This window comes from Artemia sp. Qi Xiang Cuo, chromosome 16 (genome assembly GCF_049724085.1).
Source record: "Artemia sp. Qi Xiang Cuo chromosome 16, ASM4972408v1, whole genome shotgun sequence".
In the NCBI taxonomy this organism is placed as follows: domain Eukaryota; kingdom Metazoa; phylum Arthropoda; class Branchiopoda; order Anostraca; family Artemiidae; genus Artemia; species Artemia sp. Qi Xiang Cuo.
The window spans coordinates 32,749,944-32,756,183 of NC_142809.1; the positions used below are offsets into that span (position 1 = coordinate 32,749,944).

General features: G+C 35.4%; 1 protein-coding gene across 2 annotated transcripts in view; it reads right to left on the bottom strand.

Annotated features, from left to right (window-relative positions):
- LOC148942805 (cAMP-regulated phosphoprotein 19-like) overlaps positions 1-5,984 on the bottom strand; it is a 24,028-nt gene extending 18,044 nt beyond the window's left edge. The window contains exon 1 of one of the 2 annotated variants that reach the window (XM_089102213.1): positions 5,909-5,984. The gene's annotated coding sequence lies outside the window, so the exon portion shown is untranslated. Of the gene's footprint in view, positions 1-5,864 lie in introns of both variants that reach the window. The other variant, XM_089102214.1, reaches the window with a different exon arrangement.
- Positions 5,985-6,240: the final 256 nt, after the last annotated feature.

A 6,240-nucleotide genomic window follows, 5' to 3' on the forward strand; every position in this document is an offset into this window, starting at 1 on the left:
TCCCCATTTTAAGTCAGATGTCTCACAAGAGTGGATAGATAAGTTTCTTGAAAAATTATTTGGAGTAGAGAATAGTTTATTGCTCCCAAATATAGATGATTATTTCAGTAATGTTAATAGTGATGTTGCAATAGCAAGTACTTATCAGGGGTTTTGGCTCAATCAACTACCTTCAAGCCCCAGAGTGTATCAGAGAATGATTATGCCTGGACTGATTGTCTCAGTCCTGATACACTCAAGGGTCAGTTGAGTCAGCCGGGGATTTCAGGCACAACATCCCCACCATTGAACAAATTAGTGCGGGTCAAGAAATTCCCATAGCACCCCCTGCTATGCCCGAGTTTTATTTAACCAACTCTGCCTTGCACAATGTATATATTTATAGGGCTGAGTTGGGGGATCCATTTAATTCACTAACAGCAAGTAGGATCATGACAGATCCGGTAGACATAGTGCACTCTTATGTTGCACAAAAAATTATTTATTTAAATGAAAAGGCAGATGAGGTGCATTCACGTTTTTTACCTACTGAAATGTTGCCACTTCATCCAGACTTGCATAATTTTGAGGGTGTTTATATGGATTGGGTTGATAGTGTAGTAACAAAATTGGATAACTATATTGAGGTGGGTAGTGGGTTGGTGGTTTTATTTATTAATGTGGGTAAATTTAAAAAAAAAAATTTTTAAGAGGGGGGAGGGGGTATTAGGACTATATGGGACTGTAAATGTCATTTGATAAACTGACACTGTATTAGAAATAGTCCCACCAACCACTAAGGGTAGAATAAAAAATATACCACTTACTTCTTTCTCATAGTGTTCATCATCATCACAATTCCTTTGGTTAGAATCCATGTCAATAGATTAATGTCAATTCATCTACTGAATAAAAGCAATGTTCTCTGTTCTTTTATAACAAAACATTTGCTTGAGACAATGGGAGGCCTGCTTTAACTGTTGGCATTCTTACAGAAAAATTGCAAGAAATCCTTATCACAAAAGCACAAGATAAGAATGTCCGCCTGAATATATTACAGCTCTTGTTAAATGCAGAGAGAGAATATGAGGGACAAAATACTGCTGATGTTACTTGTCCATATTCTTTTGTGCACATAGTCAAACAGTTTGTGGTAACAAACTGCAAGTAAGGAGCAACCTGGCTCAATAGTAACCAAAACTTCAAAAAACGGAACTTTGATGCCAATAGATATATCAAAAGAATTGGCTTATTTTTCTGATTTCAAATATATAAGTTTTATTAAGTTTAGTCTTAATAACCAAAAAAAGGGGGAACATCCTTTAAAAGTATTACAATCTTAATGAAAATCACACTGTCAGATTCAGCATATCAGAAAACACTAATGTAGTGGTTTCAAACTCCTATCTACAAAAATGTGGACTTGTATATTTTTTGCCAGAAGTAAGATCATGGATGCGTGTTTATTTGTTTTTTTTCCCCCAGGGGTGATTGTATTGACCAAGTGGTCCTAGAATTATTGGGGTCATTTTAATGGAAATTAAAATTTTTAATGCCCTATTTAAGTGACCAAAAAGATAGGAGGGTAACCTGGCCCCCTCTCCCCCCTCTTTTTCTCAAAGTTGTCCAATGAAAATTTTGAGATAACCGTTTTGCTCATCATAGTTGTGAGGCCCAATAAATCTGCCTTTGGATATAAAATTACCCCCCACAGTCCCAGGGGAAAGGTCTTTCAGTAATACAATTTGCCCATTTTTTTTAGACACAGTATGGTATTGGTTATTGTGAAGTATGTATACATTTTTGGGTGGGGGGGGGGGCAATGCTTTTGCTGGGTTTTTTTCCAAGGGGGAATTTTCTGTTGGGAGGAAAGTTTTCAAGGGGTGAACTTGTCAGGGGAAATTATTTGCCAGAATTCCTATACAAAATTGTTTTAAATGTCTTGCTTTCTCTTTTGGATCTCAATTTTGTGGGAAGAGTTGTGAAGGGTAATTGTCTGGAGTAAATTTTCACTGGGATTGAATTATCTAGAGGACATTTCTAAAGGGAGGGGGATTTTGCCATAGAGGTGGGGCCAGATTTCCTGGCATTACTTAGTCATTTTGTGTCAAAATTAAGTGAAAATGGGACAGCAATTCAATAAAATCTGCTAAGTTTGCCCTCCTAAATGAAAAGCAACTTGGTTAGTTTAATTCCAAAAACTGAAAAATAATCACTAGACAACCATGTGTAAACCAGTGTTGTCAAATGTTTATAATGAAATTTGTAAAAATCATTATTTACCAACCCAACAAGTGCTGATGAAATGTTGTGAAAATCTTAAGATATTTTAAACTTTGGTATGTGCAGGGAATATTTTCTTTTCAAGAAATCTTCAAAACTCAGGAAAAATGAAATCACTGGTTTGACCTCTCACAAAACAGCCTCAAATACTTACCAAGCCATTAATCAGCTCTTTGTTGAGAATTTTACCCTACCTCCTCCACACCAGTAGTATGGGTGTAAACAGAAGAAGTGGACAGTACCCACGCCATAAAAGTAGCCTATCATTCTAAGCATTGCCCTGTTGTCCTTTAGCTTCTGATTCAGAGGTAGTGGTACTTTCCTATATGGAACTATAGTGGGTGCTGTCCTTTAAGTTTATTTCACATTCTGTTTCTAGCATCCCTATATTCTTGGATACTTCACCATATTTGTGGTTACTGATGACTGATGTCCTGGACAATATTGATCAGATTCATATCTTTGCTTGCCTTGAAACTGATTATGGATGTGGTTGCTTGACTCAGCCATATAAAAAGCAGGTGACTGTGTAGGTTCACTTTTTTGGACAAAGAATGTTGCCAACTCCTAGATAAAGTGGGGTTGGCCTGCACAAGCTAGTAAATCACTGTATGCTTTTGAACAGCTGCAGCTTTTCCTGGTACTGGGAAGGTAAGATTCTGACCCAAGCACTTAGGTCTATCTTGAAGCCAATGAGGATTTGTTTACACATAGAATTATAAGCAAAGATTCATCTTTGCTGGTGTCTTTGTTGATGGCAAGTAAGAAAACATGTGTTTCCTCATCTAAAGCTCTGTAATATGTTTGTCAATATTTTTGGCATTAATGGGGTGAATTCTTAGCTTATCATCTGCTTCTTGCCAAGCACAATTAACCAAAGTGAGGCAGGTGTTAGGGTTGTGTTGACCATATTAAATTATATTTTTGCACCTTAAGGATAATCTTCTTTTTTCTTTTCTGGTAGCTCAAATGCCTATTAGATAATCACCCTTGTCTGGCTTTATATTTAATCTTGAGAAAATCATCCATGTGTTGCCTGAGACAAACACAGCTAAGATTTTGGGTAACAGACACACTTGAATTTTATTAGAAATTACCACAAGAACCAGGGGCACAACTAAAAAAGGGACCCCCCCCCTCCCCCCGCCTATTTACCTTGGAAATGTAGCTTTTGTGCCTGCATTTGTCAGCACACTGGAAAATTTTGTCAGCATATTCTCAATATCATCCCCTCCAAACCCAGAAGCCTAGCTGCACCCCTGACAAGAACATACAATATTTTCTTAATGCATTTTCTATGCACAGGGTTAAGGCTAGTAGGTGTTGACAAGGTTTTGTAGACCTAAATGGCAGATTAGCTTTTTTTTGCAGAATATGATGGGGAGAAGTTGATGTCCTTAACCTTGTTAAAAGTTCTAATGGAAGAGCACTTTTCTATATTCCCAAACTCAAGGAAATGGTGTAAATCCTTAAGAAATACAAAGCTCTGATAAAAACTAGACTGGTTTCTAAACAAACAATACAAGTTCAATCAAGGGATTTAACAATCCAAAAGCTTTTCAGCCAAAGCTAGACTATATTGATCAAAAAGTCAGTACCCTTTAGAGGAAGATCATAATTTAGGCTTTAGATCTATTCCTGAAAATTTCATTTACCTAACTATACTACTTTCCAGAATAACAAAAAGCCCAGGATAAAGAATTCTACCTATGGTAAAATTCTAGATGAGAGTTTTTTCTTTACATTAGAAAGTAGTTGAACTAGATACTTTAACAAATAAACCAGAAGCCCAAATATGCCTTGGAAAGTCATGAGGTATTTACCTTTACCCTTCCTTTTCCAAAGGGCACTGACCTCATATTATAAAAGGCAAACAATGTATTGCAAAAGCAAACTTTTTCAAAATAAATCTTACAGCACAAATGGGAAGAAATCTTCCTCCACTGCATCTCTCTCCTAGGGATGCTGACCTTTGATGAACTTGAACAAACTTGTGTGGTATAAAATGAAACAATTATGATTAGATTTAAAGCCTAAGGAAAGGGTATTGCTCTTGTTTATGCCCTCTTCTGAAAGAAGCACTATAGTCACAAAAGAGAAGTAACATTTGGTTCTCTATTCAACACCCTTGTAAAATGTTACTACTTTTAAAATTACCCCCCCCCCCTTCCTCCTTAATAGGTAAAGAAAGTCCTATATACAAAATTAGAAGGAAAACAATAATAATGAAGTTCTTCCTTTTTAATGTGCAGAAGGTTTCTTTTAACTACTTTTTCATATTTCTTTCTATCTTTACCTATCTTTTTAAACCCTTTTTTGTAGTGGTGTGATTTATCCCCTCTTTTTAAGGAAACACTAAACAAAAGAATAATACCATTCAGTTCTCCAATCAACATTCTTTCCAAATATAAGTCATTACTATGAAAATGAACCTTACTTTCCACCTAATGGTGCCAGATACAGCCCTATGCTACATGAAAAACTAAATTAAAATACTATAATGATGATATTCTTACTTATAACATGAACAAAATATCTATTGACCAGATTTTTCATGTTTCCCTCCATTTTTATCTACATGTTCAGGTAATATACTCATCAAACTGATCACAATTCTTTTGCAATGACATGGTGCTATTGGTATTTAAGGACACAAATAAATATAACGGAGAAACACAACAATTTAAACCATGTAAAACAACAGAGAAATATACTACTAATGCAATGTTATGCTTATGAATGTGTGGATGCTTATGTATGCCCTATTGACTTGTGAAGTGCTGCTTAAATCCCTTCTTTATTGCTCATTACTTTATATTGTGCTTCTCTTTTATAAGAGTCTGGGTTAATAAATTAATTGTTTCTCATTAAATGCTACATGGTGTAAGAAGATAGCCTAAAAGCCAAACACCAAGCATGGATTGGGATTCACCTTCCCTTGGGAAAGAATAAAATTACTTTGAAGAGAAAACAAAAACTTATGTTTTTAGGACCTCTGTCAGACAATTCAGATAAAAGCAAGTGTGCTTGGTAAAGTTCTACCAAATCATATTATTGAGTTAGGAGAAAAGCGAATACACCATTCAATGCCTTTTTAAATGCTGATTACAAATATAATAATCATTTCTATCGGAAATGAATTTCAGCCCCCCCCCCTCTTATATATGCCAATTCAGGGTTAGGTTAGGTATATATAGGGGGGGGGGGGGGGCTGAAATTCATTTCTGATAGAAATGATTATTATATTCGTTATCAGCATAAAAAAAAGCATCGTATGGTTTATTAACTTTATTTCTAACTCAATAATATGATTTGGTAGAACTTTACCGTGTGCTTTACTCCTCATTTGGAAAGGAGGAAAATCTTCTTGTCTTCCTATTTTCAATGTAGCTACCTTGGACTAAAGCTGCATGGCAAAATTATCATGGAAAATAATCAAGTCTTCAAAACTTTTTACAACCAGACAACTAACCAAACCAAGCAGTTGAAGAGAATCCCATCTTAAGTTAACCATTGACAAAGACTACATTCTAGTTAAATAGGAACTGCATCATAGGCTAGCCTTTGGCTAGAAAGCATATTCTGAATGACAATTGAATTACCAATTTGAATGGAATTAGCAATTGAGTATATAACGCTGATTTACCTGGAAATTACTTGGAAATTAGAAATTCAAGATCTATTTGCTGTTGTGCAGTTTAATTATTTTAAGCAGTGTTAAGGACGAAGAAAATTTAAGATACTGAAAGCTTGCCCAGAATAAATGCGGGAAGATGCTGTCTTGGCCATAATTTTTTTTATTTACACGCATAGTCATATTTGATGTCCTTGAAGAAGTTTCCTCAGTAATAGAATTCTTCTTCTTTTCTCTCCTTTTCTCTATTACACTGATTTCACTTTAATTGATTTTACCAACCCTTAGCTAGTTGGGCCTTTTATTGTTACGTTTCTGGTGGGGTGTGATTAACTTCTACTCCA